Raw genomic sequence first — 16,189 nt, forward strand, 5'->3', positions numbered from 1 at the left:
GAATTTTTCCAGGGAGGAAGGATATACTAGCAAAATAAAAGCAAAGGAAGCCAAAGTGTTTTTAAGGCATTTTTGAGTGTTTGGTCCCTCATGTTTGAATGGATTGGTCAAAAAGGGACACGTTTTTAGAATCTCCAAAACATTTGCCTAAAGTTATGATTCAAATCACTTAGGCCAATTTGCTTGGACTTAATAATGAGTTAAAATCTAGAATATGGTTACTTGAGGTCATACTAGAGAGCATAGACTTAGCAAGATAACCTACAGTTACTTATATTAAAGAATCTAAGGGGAAATACAATCTTTCAAATGAGATCTCAGCATTTATCCTTTTAACTCTGGGATGGGGGGAGAGTCCTTTCTGCACAGCTGTTCCAAGATACTGGTGCACTTTGGATTCTCCAACTTCTTATTGGGTTCAGTCAACTCTAGGGTTCCACAGGGTGGCCTTGGTTTTATATACTCTGATCTCAGGAATCCTTGGGGAGGGCCATCCTCTGATTTCTGTTGAATACATCAACTGAGTGCTTGGCTTTCTGCTGGCATCCAGTAGATCCCAGATCACTCTGAGTCAGAAAGAGCAGGGACTTGAACTTGGGTCTCCCACATCCTAGGCCCGTGTGCTAATGACCAGGCTCAAACTCTCAACCTCCCTGCCCTCCCCCGCAAACTTTTAGACAAACCAGCCCATTTTGACATTTCATTGAATTGTAAGTGTTGCAACCAGCTCTATTCCTATGTACACAGCCATCGTTCATACCTACTCGTGGGTATTGGGGACGCCCATGTGAAAGGAAATACTGTCCAGGAGACCAGCTTTGTAGTGCTAAGCTGTTCTGGTGAAAGGACTTATTCACTAGAGACTATTTGAATTTTTCTACCCAAAGAAGGCAACAGCTGGGCTTTGAGATCCAGGCTGGTGCCAATTAATCAATAAGGTGATAGTTTCCATCCCTCCTTTCAGTCTAGGTGTTTCTTACCCACAGTACAGGGGCGGCTCCAGACACCAGCACAGCAAGCTGTGAGGGCGGCATGCCTGCGGGAGGTCCGCCGGTCCCGCGGCTTCAGCGGTAATTCGGCGGCGGGGATGCTGAAGGCGCGGCACCGGCGGACCTCCCGCAGGCATGCTGCTGAATCCGCGTGGTCAGCAGACAGCCCGCAGGCGCGCCACTGAAAGCCGCCTGACTGCCATGCTTGGGGTGGCAATAACCACAGAGCCGCCCCTGCCACAGTATTCAACCAAGAGATAACTACTGAATCCTAGTGCCCACTAGATCACACAGGGACACTTCTGCCCCATTAGAAGATCCGGATTGACCACAGAGATTGAAATATAGTTTCCTGTTTATTGTACAGACTAGGAAAGACAGACCAATAATTCCTGTATTTCTTGTACACATGAAAGAGTCCCAAGAAAGTGAAGGCAAGTGAATGGCTGCAACAAGCAATGACAACCACTGCACCATCAGAGGCTTCTCTGCTACACTTGTAAGAGAAAACACAGGGTTAGGACTTGAGTCATGAGTTTCGCAGCCACGTCACACAGTCAAATTCATACCCTGTGATCCCATCTTTGCCACTCTGGTTATGTTTTCTGGAAAATTCCTGGAGTGTTGATCTGCATCAAGGATGGAAAGAGGTCCCACCACACTATCAGCCTCAGCTTCCCTGAAAGTAGGTGCTGCTTCACTAAAAGAGGCACAGTATTAGGGAGCTTGTTATGAGTTAGTCCACTCACCCATTGAACGTGTTTGCGAGACCTGATAGTTCACTTAGTCAGACCAAGTGAAAGCTTTACAGACTCTGCCTGAAGATAAACATGCTCCCTGTTTGTTGATTAGATGCATGCAACATACATACCATGACTAGAAGGCACATCTCTCTTCCAGGGTCTATGCAGAAGGATAAGTCTTCTGTCCTCCAAGTGACCCACAGTTCCCAGTCTCACAGCAGCTACAGATATTCCTGGGGCCTTCCACAGGTGACCAGCTGCAGGGGGAGAGATGGCAACATTAACAGGGAGAAACCTTGGCTTTTCAACTGCTCTTCCATTTCCCTCTCCTCTCCCCTTCCACCCCCAAAAAGTTTACTCACGTATTGTTTGCTTTGTTGAAGGAACAAGCCTTGTTCAGAGAATCTGGAGCTTGGTCGGCTGCAGTGACCTTCATATGGCATGTAATATAGATCTAGGGGCAATTGTGAATAGAGGGATCAAAACTGTCAGAGTGGGACAAGGTAAACTACAATGTTGCAGGACCTAGGCCTCTAGTCCGGAGTAAAGGAAACAGATCTTACCAAGTTTCTAGTATCTCCAGCAAACCTGAAATGTCAACTGTGAACTGAAGGGTATCTTGCTGAGGCCATGGGGATAGGAAAGTTGAGGATGTATCATCTGATCTCCCATCTACTAGATAGCTCGGTTGAAAAGACCCTGGTTAGAGCAATCCTCTGCTCACTAGATCTTTACAAGGTATGTCAGGCCATGAAAGCCCCTCCTGCCGAGATCCTACCCATTGAAGTTGATCACATATTGGAGAGTGGAGTCCCACTGTGCATATTAGCATAGCTACACAACCATCAGTAAAGCGCCTTAGCACAACATGACTTCCAGTACTGACGTCAGCTTGAATGTGAATCATATCCCCCAGGTGGAATCCATTGGAGGTCCTCTCAGCTGCCCAGTCATCTGCAAAAGCCTGACAAGCTGTGCACTTAGAATTAACAAAGGTGAATCAAGGGAGAGTGTTTCCCATTATTATTGTGTTTGAGGAGGAGAGTGGGGGTATTTACTACAACGATCATTACAAGATGCAGCATCTTCTCTTTCCAGAAGAAAGCCCATGCTTTCTAGCCAGCCATATCAGGTGCAAGAAGCAGTGCATTCTCCAGGATAAGTGCTGGTCCCTACTGAGCTACTCCCCCAGGAAGCTTTCATCACTCCCCCGCATAGAAAGTAACTTGAACTGGAAACCCAAATGTGTACACACACATGCCTACACCTCAACATACTAGACTCCTCTGCCTTCAAGAGACCCAGTAAGGAGTCTTTTTTTGCATATCATCTGCCTCGTGCTGCTATGATTTTGGCTACTGCCAAGGAAGTCCCCACATTTTTCATACTGCCTACCGTTCATCAGATGCAAGGAAAAACCCAGCCTCTCTTCTGCAGATAGCGTAGACCTGAAGGGAACCCATGTTGGCTTGATTGCTTGCTGCTCACATTGTTTCTCCTGAAAGATAGAAACCCAGAGTGGGATCCACAAAGCAACTTAGGTGCCTAGACTCCAGAGTAGGCACCTAAGTACCCCATGTGCGTCACCATTGGGATCTATTAGACTCCTGCATGGCTGTCACCTAACCCTGTAGGCGCTAAACTCAGGACCTAACTTGCCACTGCAAAAGTTCCCTAGGAAATTCTGGGGCATGCATACTTCTGCCTCCCTCCGGGCATCTAGACACCTATCTCCCACCTAAGCTACAGAGCAATTCACAAACAGGGGGCAGATAGGCATGTAGCCACTTAAGTTGCATGCAGGGGCAAATCCAGTAGATGAGCTCAGAGGCCACCTACTGGATCAGGTCCCATTCAAAATTTGATTGGAGGAGGCGGTGATGCCAAACTTAACTTTTAGCCCAGTGGCTAGAGCACTCACTTGGGATCTGGGAAACCCTGGTTCAATTTCCCCCTCTCTGCCTGACTGGAAGAAAAGAGATAGAGTCTCTATTCAAATCCTCCCCCACCTCAGGCAGAGAGGGGGAAATTGAATCTGGTCTCCCATATGCTAGGTGAGTACTCTAACCACTGAGCCATGGGATAGTCTGACGTGGGGCTCCCTCAATCTCTCCTGCTGAAGCTGGTTAAGTAATGAAAGAGTGATTGGAGCAGAGGGATGGGACCCAGGGTCTCCCACCTCCCAGTTGGGAGCCCTAGCAACTGGACTATAGAGACTCTCTCTCTCTCTCTCTCTCTGGTCTAAAGCAGCACCAGCACTACCACCTCCTCCTCTGGAGGTTGTGTGTGGAGCAAGGCAGGTGCTGAACTTGTTCCTGCAAGGAATACCTTAGGTGCTTAAGATGCCTGACTCCAGGCAGTGGGTTCCTGTTTGTGGAACACTAGCAGAGATAGGCACCTTCCTGCAGCCCAGACTTATGAGGCTTGGTCTATGTCAGTATAACTACGTCACTGCCCTAGCCTCCCGTGCAGACAGAACTATGTTGACAAAAGGGCTTTTCCCGTTGATATACTCCAGCTCCCCAAGAGGCGGCAGTGTCATTGTCTAGGCGCCTAGGCTCCCTAACTTGGGTTGTTGATTGAAATGTTGTTCCTGTGACTTTCTAGGCACCTAGAAGTTAGACACTGAGACACTCAGTGTTGCAATGCCCACGTCTGGATCCCCTCCCCTCCCCCCCCACCCCGGTTGCTAAAGCAGAACCGAGACTGGCAAGTGAAATGTGAAAGATGAGATTAAAGTGCCTGACTCACCTTAGATAACAACACTCAATAGGAATCACAGCTGGATTTGTTCTTAAGATAATAGAGTTGTTTTCAGGGGATGGGTTGTAAAAAAGGTTTGTGCTGTCTGGTGTCATCTGGAAAGATTCACATATTGAAGGGAGAGAATCTAGTATAATTAATCCTTCATTTAAAGACTATCAAATCAGCAAGGCATCTAGCACTCAGGCTATGTTGGGCCTTTAGTGTTAGCTCCATGGCAGGGTAACTCCTGCAGAAACATTTGTCACCATATGCCATGGAAATCTGCAGCGCCCTGAGGAGATTATAAACTGCATTCAGTAGTTTCTTCTGCCTTCTAAGTATTAGAAATAGTGATAGTCAGGTTCTTTCCCCCAAATTGTAGACCCACAACTGTTTGGAATCAGGTCACCCTCAGAGATTGTCTTTTTACCCCAAAGAAAAGGAAAGGTGCCCAGGTAGCCACCAATGTAGTAAATGCTCCTTTGGGTGATTTTTCACTAATGGCAGTTTTAAAGGTCCTAGTTACTCCAGTTTTCAGTTGTGGAAAGAGTTACTTTAATACTCTGGATTGCAAGTGGAGAATATTCATTCAACTACCACCAAGACTTCTTTTCAGAGATGTACCTGAGCCAGTATAGGGTGGCACAATTTCATTTTAAGTAAATTTGTTAGTCAATTGATCCCCATCTCAGATATGGGAGGCCTCTTCATTCTCAAGCATGACACACTTGAGAAAGTCCCTAGTAAACTCTGATCTGGATTTTGGTTGGCCGTGTGAAGTGGATGAGGACTTCATCCCAGCAGCTTTACATGAATTCACACCTAATCTGCTTTAACGAGGACAGGCACCAGTTAGAAGGAATTAGATAAATGAGACCCCTATTCATTTCCCTAAGCAGATTGGTTTGTAAAAAGTTGTAGTCTTTAGGAATGTTATAGAAGTAACAGAGTATTTTAATTAGTTTGAGAACCAAAAGGTAGATGTGATGCAGCCTGTGGGTGGGACCCACAGAGGTACTAAGGCTTTGGTTTAGGTACCCAAGTCCCAGTTTTGGCTCCACTGTGATCTGCAAAACCCCCACTGAACATTGTAGCCACCTAAACTCACTTGGCACCTACATTTTCAAGGTAAAGGTTCCCTCAGCTGCAGCACCTACATTTCTGCCTCTAGCATGTGCACTGCTGCCTCCCTCTAGGTGTCTGGATGCCTCTTTCCAGCCTAAGCCCCAGAGCGAATCACAAAACCAGGGGAAGATAAGCATTTAGCTATTATTTCATGGGGGGGGGGGTTGATCCAACAGGAGGGATGATCCAGCAGGTGGCCTCTGACTATGCCTACTGGGTCGGGTCCCATTCAAAATCTGGCTGGAGGAGCCAGTGTTGGTGGTTCTCGCCTTATAACTTTTAGCCAAGTGGTTAAAGCACTCAGCTGGGAGGTGCAGTTCACCCCACTCCACCTGAGGGCATGAAAGTACTTGGACAGGGGGCTTCCACCTCGCAGAAGAGTGCTCTACCCACTGAGCTATGGGATATTCTGGTGTGGGGCTCCCATCTCTCCTGTAGAAGCTGTTCCAATGTGGATAAATAATGAAAGAGGGACTGGAGCAGAGGGAGTGGACCAGGAGTCTCCCACTTTCCAGGTGGACGCCATAACCACCAGACTACAGAGTTAGTCCCAGTCTCTCCCGGGCCCAACCACCATTTAATGATTTATCCCCAGTGGAATAGTCATTGGGCATCTGCCATTGATTTGCTTAAGAGCCTCCCCAACTAGCATGCTGGCTTCTTTGGATCACATTGTAAGGCACCTATCCCTCCCCGTGCAGTGTACAGGGAGCCTAGACACCCAGCGCAGCTTTGTGGATTGCAGTGATGTTCCCGTGATTTTCAAGGTGCCTAAAAGTTAGGTGCCACAACACCCAACATTGCAACCCCTAAGTCCCTTTGAGGATCCCACCCCTAATACCCATTAAAGTGTTTATCTCACTCCAGTGTCACATACTGAAGTCACATCACAATGCAGTGCACTCTCAGATCTAGGGGGACCATATTTCCCAAAGGGAAAACAGACCTGAGCCACTTACCCAAGCCACGTCGCCCCCTCCCTGCACGAGGTTGGCGTCGCTGCTCGCCCAAACCCTGCCTGCCCCCTGTGCAAGGCTGGGGCTGACGTCGCTGCTCGCCCGAGCCCTGCCACCCTCTCTGTGCAGGGCTGAGATTGCCACTCACCCCCACATTCCTGTGCAAAAGTGGGCATTGATCAAGGTGGGAAGAGCAAATAGGACAAATGCCCACTTTTGCAAACAAACAAAATTGGGATGGCTGGGACAGAGCTCAAAAAAGGGACTGTCCCAGCCAAAATGGGACGTACAGTCACCCTACTCAGAATGTTGTAGCACAACAGCTTGACTCCCTGCAGTGCCGTTGTCTTCTTACAGCTGGCTGTAGGGAGAAGCCGAATCCCAGCAGCTTCTCTCACCTTCACGGGAGGAGTAAACAAAGGGCACAGACCACCAGACTGTCTGTACTGTGCTTCCTGTTCCACCTTGCACGGGTCAGCTAGCACTGTGACTGCACTTGTGCTGAGAACCTTGCCAAATCTAGGGTAGCACACCAATAATACCTCCAGGTTCTGTTGTTTTAGAGATTTCAGAATTACACAAGCCAGAAGAGTTTTCTGGTTATCCACAACTAGACAGAGCTAAGGGGGAGTCATTAGATACTGCCCATGCAAGCGGACTAGAGTTGAACAGTTTAATTTTGAGAGCGCAAACCCAGTCCTTACCTGCAGAACACTGCCACATTCATGCAGCCCCATCTGAAAGATAACCTTGTTGGCTGCAGCATTCAAAGCAGAGTGCTGGCAAGCAGCCGGGCCAAGGCTCAGATCAGTAGCTTTGATCAGGTGGCCTATTCCAAAGAGGTCCTGTTATTACAGTTATTACCATCTGAGACTTTTGGCATTGCAAGGTAACAGATTGCCATGAAGACAGAGCTCTAGCTAGAGCCCACAGAAGGGATGGAGCAGGTGATGGCACATAGGACTGTCTTGGGGAAATATTAACTCCGTTTGAGAGTCTCCAACTCTGCTAAAACACTCCTAGACAAATCCCAGAGGTTAGAGCAATGTACGGTATTGTATTAATGATCAGAAGCAGAAACATCCGCTTCCTACTTTCACCCATTTTGACTATTTCACCCGAGCAATTGCACCACACACAAAGGCTGTTGCTCTGAATCCCTTTATACCCCATGCCCATTCACAGCTGTGTCAGTTAATTGACTTTCTCTCAGCCTGCAGTAAGTAATCTGCAGGCAAGCAGAGCCCTTTCCAGTGGCCAGAGCAGAATTTGGAGTAGGGGGAGTAATGAGAACTTGTCCCACTTGTCCCTATCTTGATCTGTGTGGGGGGAAATTCCTGAAGGGTTCTTGGAAACATATTGCTAAACTTGTTTAATTTGGGTGGGAAATATCAGTTATAGTTAGTCTGTGATGCTGCTTAATATCAGAAGGGCTTTTTCATATATTTTATGCAGTGTACATTCAGTAGTAAATTAAAACCTTAAAGGTTGGTGGTTAATTAGGAGAATATATTGTAGTGGTAAGATTCTAATGGAATTGATCCTTTTTTCTAGCAAACATTATGGACAGCTGCTCCCATTTTGCCCTGCATGACTTTTTTAATCCTCACAAGCTGGAAGATGCATTTTCCTGCATACTCACATGACCCTAATACTGCAAACGTTTAGACCCTTACATACTATTGAAGTGTGTAATGTTAATCACTTGAATAAATGTTTTAGAGCATACAAGCAGGTGTAACTAGAGACAGAGACTGAGCCTATATACTGCTGTGACGGGTGGATCACAGAACCCTCCTTGGGAGCTGCCACCCGATGTGCCAAGACTACTTCTACCCCTGCTTTCCCTGCCAGCTCGGGACCCCAGCACCCTGTCTTGCTGAGCCAGACACTCCCGTCTGCTCCAACAAAGACCCAGGGTCTGAATTACTTGCCCCAAAGCTGCAGGTTTACCTGAAAGCAGCTCAGAGAAGTGTTCCTGTCTTTAACACTCAGATGCCCAACTCCCAATGGGGTCTAAACCCAAATCCGTTTTACTCTGTATAAAGCTTATACAGGGTAAACTCATAAATTGTTCGCCCTCTATAACACTGATAGAGAGATATGCACAGTTGTTTGCTCCCCCAGGTATTAATACATACTCTGAGTTAATTAATAAGTAAAAAGTGATTTTATTAAATACAGAAAGTAGGATTTAAGTGGTTCCAAGTAGTAACAGACAGAACAAAGTAAGTTACCAAGCAAAGGAAAATTAAACGCGCAAATCTATATCTAATCAAACTGAATACAGATAATCTCACCCTCAGAGATGCTTCAGTAAGTTTTTTCCTCAGACTGGACACCTTCCAGGCCTGGGCACAATTCTTTCCCCTGGTACAGCTCTTGTTCCAGCTCAGGTGGTAGCTAGGGGATTCTTCATGATGGCCCCTCTCTCCCCTTTGTTCTGTTCCACCCCTTTATATATCTTTTGCATAAGGTGGGAATCCTTTGTCCCTCTCTGGGTTCCCACCCCCTCCTTCTCAATGGAAAGACACCAGGTTAAAGATGGATTCCAGTTCAGGTGACATGATCACATGTCACTGCAAGACTTCATTGCCCACTTGCCAGCACACACGTATACAGGAAGACTTACAGGTAAAACACAGCCATCTGCAGACAATTGTCCTGGTTAATGGGAGTCATCAAGATTCCAAACCATCATTAATGGCCCACACTTTGCATAATTACAATAGGCCCTCAGAGTTATATTTCATATTTCTAGTTTCAGATACCAGAGCGGTACATTTATACAAATAGGATGATCACACTCAGTAGATTATAAGCTTTGTAATGATACCTTACAAGAGACCTTTTGCATGGAGCATATTCCAGTTACATTATATTCACTCATTAGCATATTTTTATAAAACCATATCGACTGCAACATCACACTGCACATTACCTTCTAGCTAGTATTGAAACAGTTTTGTAAAACGCAGGGGCTATGCCAGGGATAATCAATTATTTTTGTCAAGGTCCAAATTCCTTGGTCAAGGTACAGTCAAGGTCCAGATTCCAGAGAAAACAACAACAGCAATAATGATTTATTTATCGGATGATTTATATGATTCATTTATAATGATTTATCAGATGATTTAGTTGGGGATTGGTCCTGCTTTGAGCAGGGGGTTGGACTAGATGACCTCCTGAGGTCCCTTCCAACCATGATAGTCTATGATTCTATGTAAATAAAAAGATTTCGCGGTCCATTCAAAACCATTTGCCAGTCCGGATTTGGCCTGTGGTCCACCTATTGGATACCCCTGGTCTACACTAATGGATCCTGATGTAGGACTGGGGCCTAACCCTGCATACGAAAACTTGGAGCTTTTCAATACAGTCATTGCAGGAACTCCAACCTGATTGTCTGAAGAATAATGTGCTATCCTAGTATGGGATAATACACATAGTACTTAATGTTTTAAAATACTTTCCTTCATGTTGCAAAGCAATAATAAATAAATATAAGTAAAGTGTAAAAAAAAGTGCAAAAGAGGGACTTAGTTGGTACAACATGAGTGAATCAAGTCTTAGAGAGAAACTAACTACTTACCATGGCTGCTTCCTTTATAATAATTATTCAGACCGCATATCAACTGAGGCTGGCTGAGTTTCATATCATTATAATTTATTCCTGATTTTATTGCCCAATCAGAGCAAAGTTGCAAATCTATAACTTACTAATGAAAACCAGTCAAAGCATGCTTCCAAAATGATACTTTTAATTGGAATTCATGTTGTATCTAGCCTGGTGCTAAATTCTATTACAATAAAATTGTGTGAGTGTAGAGCTACTTGTTTGTTTTTCTGTATATTCATACCATAGCTATTGTCTTCTATAGAAAGGGAGCTGTATTCTGCACTAGTGTAAATCAGCCCAGCTTCATTGCCTTTGGGAAAGCTACAGTGGTTTACACTAGCTGAGAATCTAGCCATGTTTTATAAGAAGGGTATATAGTACTTCACGTAAAAAAACAAAAGCAAATTACACTTTCCACGAAGTCAACAGAAATTCTGTTTTAGTAACATTATAGACCTCTTTCCTATTGGGTTCTTTTAGTTTTAATCACACAAACTGTGCAACGCAGAAAGAGGTTTCTGAAATATGAATCCCAAAATAGTGGCATTTCTTTTCTGCATTTACATAATTCTCAGTGTCTACCAGTTAGAATCAGTACAATACCAAAACAAACATTCTCTCTAAGAGCCAGATTCTGCCACCTTTGCTCACATCGAATGGTACCTTACTCTGTGAGCAGTCCCCTATATTTCCCTAATGTTTAAAATGTACAGCTTGCCTGGTGGTTTCTCAGAGAGTAGATGCAAAGATGTCTTTGAATCAGAAATGCTGGCTAGACTAAGAGCATGCAGGTTTTTGATTTTTCCAAAACTGAACTTAAATAAAAATAGTGCATGATTTCATTTAATGAGTGTGAATAAAACAAAAGCATCTGAATGAATTGATTTTGCTCCAAAATTTGGAGACCACATCTCATACTGAAACACAAATTATCTATTGCCGATGCTTTAACACATTATCAGCTATAACAGACTATATGGGAAAGAAAATGGACATTGAGAGAAGATGGGATAGAAGCTAATGGGTGGCCAGCCAAGTATGAACTAATGCAATTCTAAAACTTTGCCATACCATGACCCCATTTTGCAGCAACAACAACAATAAAAACTGTGTTTGGGACCGACGCCCATAGTTTCAGGACTTTTCTCTGATCTAGCCATAAAAAAGGGCCAGTGTTTGTGATGCCATTGGATCTACAGTTGGAGAACCCATGGGCTGAAGGATAATATGGTGAATAACACATGGAGGGGTAAATCTCTCAAGGAAATAGATGAAGATCTGGCCCAGTGGGGCAGAAAACTCAAAAATAGAGCAAATCATGGTGAAGGAGATACTGAACACTGGAGGAATGATAATAGCTATGGATTGGCAGGAAAAGAGAAAATATTGACAACTCTTATAAGAGAATGGATATCAATAAACAGCAGCTATGCCAAAGAGATGAACATCAAGTGGTAAGTTTGTGTGACTTTCATGACTGCATTTGGGCTAAGTCAGTTACATATAGATGGTGTTGCACTGAGGCATTCATCCTGCCCTGTGCAGGCACGTTTAAAAGAATAAATAATTATGATTGGATATTTTTTTTAATCCAGTAGAAAAGTAAAATGTATCAAACATGCACAGGTATTGTGTAGGGTTAGGATGGAGCCATTGGGTAATTTATATGGTGTGCTGATAAAAGGAGGACTGTGTATAGCCTCCAGAAAGATCACTACAATTTTCTCTATGGTTGAAAATTACTGTGAAAACTGCATCTTTCTTTTTTACTGTAAACTCAATTCTTACTCTACAAATTAGAAATTGCCTGTAAGGAAACAAGAAGCTACAACTGCTTTTGAATATTATTAGGAGAAGCCATCAGCTTCCTACGGAACAAATAAACTAGCCATCAAAGTATAGCAGCTTGACATTTCTTTTCTTTTAATGTTGCATGTCACATTTCCATTGTTTATTTCAGAGAAAGCAGCAGGAAATCTGTTTTGAATTTAAAGTTTGTGACAGTAGAGACTAAGGCAATAGGTGATTTAACTTTAAGGTTGGTATAAAATGAATGCAAAGGAGAGCTCTTTCTGGCAGTAATTAAAATTAAATAATCAAGATAAGGAAATGTATATCTCCATTGTGTAACTACTTCCTTTAGCTAGTTCTTGAAAGGCTGCCAGCAGCAACAACTTAATAAACCAGAAAGCGTAATAGTATTTGGAACTTGACCTAAATAATGCAACAGTCAGAAGAAAGGGACAAATATGTCCCAGAGAAAGGCTGTGTCCAAAGCAAATGGATTCTGCTGAGGGGCATGAGATAAAAGGTGGGATTAATCACATTTAAAAATGATCGAGACGCTACTCTGAATGTTTGAAAAACAAGGGACGTCTGTCAGGGAAATAAGTTGTGTAACGGTGGTATCCACTTTTGTAAATAGTTATTAGTATCTGGCTGGCATATTACGCCTCGCAATCTAGTCTGAAGCAATACAAATCTGGAATTAAGGTCACTGTTGAGAGTAATTATGTTAATATCTTGGAAAATTAGAAATAATTTCTCATAGAGAATTCTGGCATTGGCAGAAGGTAGAAGGGGAAGAGGATTTCGGTGCAAACTCATTGACTACCCCAAAAGCAAACACACACAATCTGTCCCTTTGTTTCCATCACCCATTAATTTTTAATTTAACCCATTGAGCACAAATATTTAAAACTGCCCCACTGTAATCAACAGGAGTTTTGCCATTGACTTCAGTGGGTATAGGATTTGGCCCAGGGGTTTCTTCATGATCCTTTTCCAGACCTTTAAGATTTGTCTATGTGGGGAGTTACTGTGTGGCAAGCCAGGATCGATACTTCCATAGCACTTTCCAATGGGTTTGTATCCTTTTTTCTTCACCCAGCCTTCCGTATCCGCTACTTTCTGAATAAATTCTGGCAGCTTAACTTTTAGGTAGTTTCATTTTTGTTTAGATTCCCACAACCAGAAAAGTGATGTGTTAACGTGCATGCTCCAGCTTTCCATTGGAGCCTCACTCTAATGTATGATTTGTCATGTTGCATTGTTTCCGGACGCTACCACTATGTATCACAACATACAATACACATTGCTCTCGAAGCCAAAAACAAGATGGTGGCAACACTTCCAAGTCTATAAATAGTTTATCAATAATATATGACGAACAGTAATTGCTTTTGTTTTCAATAACTTTTTAGGAGTTGTATTGCCTAACACATTGTAGGGATCAGGCACAGTGACTTTAATATACTGAGCAGTTCCTGTGATAGAACCTGTAATAAAACATAGTACAAATGCCAATGCATTAAATGATGCTTTCCTGTCTCTACAGCATGTTATAACATGTCAGATTAACTTATTGGGAAAAAAGCAATTTCTGATGATTTTTTATTAACAAAAGAGTTACAAATGTTCCTTCTCTTTAGAGTTAATATTTAAGTTGACTACTTACTGGTAAACTTTCAAAGACTTACGGATGGCTTTTGCTTTGGGACTTCCACTTGTTTTAATGGAAGGTGAGTGACTAGGGCTATGTTGGCATAACTATGCTGGCATCGCCACTGAGTAGCGACACAGTATATACTGACAGAAGGCGATTTTCTGCTGATATAGAAAAGCTGATCTATGAATGATGTTAGTGATGCCGACAGAAGCATTCTTCCATCAACATAGCTGTGTCGACACCGGAGTTTTTGTCAGCATAGCTGTATCACTCAGAGGTGTGGTTTTTCACACCCTTGACCGACATAATTATGACAATATAAGTTTTAAGGGTAGACCACGCTTAGAACTCTCCACAACAAATTAGATGCTAGGAACCTTTTGGACAAGTCAATGTGTGCCTAAGGTTTAATGCTGAGGGACAGGAACTCCATATTTCACATATATAAGGTCAAAGTGATATTCTTTTAATTGAAGAGGTTGTAAGAACAGTCTAGTGGGGCTAGAGCAGTTTGGTTCTAAGGTCCCACCCTATGAACGAAGTTTTGTTTTGTTTCTTTAAAGAACTAGTGACTTTGGGAACTGGGGCTGAGGGCTCCTGGCTTTTGAATCTTCAGAGCGCTGCTGGGTCTGCCAGATTCTGTGGACTGCTATAGTAAGGTCTCTTCATTCCTAACCATTTATAGCTTTATTTCAGATTTTGGGTCACAACCCACTGGATGGTTCCTCTCAGGCACGGACCCCCTGGTACCTAGTTCCTCATGGTTCTTTTAAGCTTCTTCTTCAACTGATTCATAGTCCACTGAATGAGAAGACCCCATCCTTTCCATTAGGATGTCAGTGAACTCCCTAAGCATTTTCAGTGGATTCCCTTGACATCATCCCCAACAGCCTGATTGCCAGATAACTCACCTACTTGTGAAGAGAAGATTTTAATTCTATTTATTAACTTGCAAGAAAATTTCGTGCTGCTGCTATGGGAGTGTGCATGCTTTGAGCAAGCATAATTAAATAAAAACCCAATTTAAGTAGCTAAGAAGTAGGTATATAGTAACTATCCCACTTTTTAAAAGCTAAAGTTACAAATGCATACAGTATTTTACCAAATCACACACCCTATGAAATGAAATACATAATAGACTCATCTGTTGAACTGATACCTGCTGCTTCAGGGAAATGCATATAGAATAAGTTAAGGGTATTTATACTTACTGAAGATTGATACATTATGTAGACTAGTAGGCCTGATTTGCCTCCAGTTACACCAGTTTTACACTGCTGCAAATCTGTCAATGGCAACATAATTACACCTGATTTACACCTGTGTGTAAGAGAGGAGAATGTGGCCCATTTTGGCATCTATGAACTTTATTAATGATCTGTCAGCTGTGGCTATGGTCCACCGAGTCTGATCAGTTTTACTTCAATGTATTTTGGCTGGACCCAACTGCTGATCTCAGTTATATGGGTGCAAATACAGAGCAATTCTTTTGACTATTCATTTGCATTACATTAAGCATGGCTTTCAGTGTTGGCAAGTTTGGGTGCTTGGATACTTTACTCTGAGGTTTTCATGAACTAAGGTGAAAATGTTTTAGGCCCTGGTACTACAAATATTTATGCATATGCATGATTTGGTTCACATGAGCTGTTCCATTGACTGCAATGGGATTGCATCATTAGTAAAGTTAAGCAGGTGCATGTTCAGAGGCTCAAGTCCTACGTGGCAAACACTCCCAGCGAATGCTTATTTGTTTAAAAACCCGTTTCCAGTGGAAATAAAAAGAACAAACACTATGAAACCATTTCTAATGGCTTAGCTTTTGTAAAAGCTTATTTCTACAAAACATGCATTTGGAGCCAGACTTGACCTGACAGCGGCTGTTTAATGTATGTAATAATCTTTTAAACTATAATTTATATTCATAGACACTGATTAGAATGTGGTCATTTGATAGTTATGTGGAGTCACATGTTGCTTTATCATCATTAGTTAAGGTGCAATTAGAACGAAGTGCTGCTATTTGGTGTATATGGTGAGGTCAGCTTTTGCAAGTTGGGATGCAGATGACATTTCGCTGTGCTTCAGTAGGTTGAATTCATAGTGTTCATTTAGGAAAATTAGCTGACAATTACATTTAGTGTATTGCAGACTCATAAAATCAACTAATTGCAGGAGAAACTAGGCTGTACTGCAAGTGGTATTGGCTATCAAGCCATACAATTATGCTGTTATCCCTACAACAGGGCCATTTAGTATTGTGATCTGATTGACATGGAAAAGTTCAACCTTTAAGAGATAAAGTGTGCTTCTGCTCTAAGTAACAATCATTATCAAAAAGGGGCCTGATTTTCAGAGGGAGGGGCTCAGTGCCTTCTGAATATGGGAGTTCTTTAAAGTGTCTCAAGTTGGACACCCAAAAATGGAGGTCCCCCAAATCACTAATCACTTCTGAAAAGCTTGGCCCCGGACTGTAACCCTCTTCCAAGCTGCCTCTGATCTCTTTTGGAGTGGTGGATAGCAAAGAGGTCAATATTTCTGCATGTAATCTCCTAAGAAAAGTT

The 16,189-nt window shown here is 43.0% G+C and overlaps 1 pseudogene; it reads right to left on the reverse strand.

The window, feature by feature from the left end:
- Positions 1–1,892: 1,892 nt before the first annotated feature.
- Positions 1,893–7,662, reverse strand: LOC112118607 (annotated as a pseudogene).
- Positions 7,663–16,189: the final 8,527 nt, after the last annotated feature.

The sequence above is a fragment of the Terrapene carolina genome, unplaced genomic scaffold, assembly GCF_002925995.2.
Source record: "Terrapene carolina triunguis isolate 2854851 unplaced genomic scaffold, T_m_triunguis-2.0 Scaffold95, whole genome shotgun sequence".
Lineage (NCBI taxonomy): Eukaryota > Metazoa > Chordata > Testudines > Emydidae > Terrapene > Terrapene triunguis.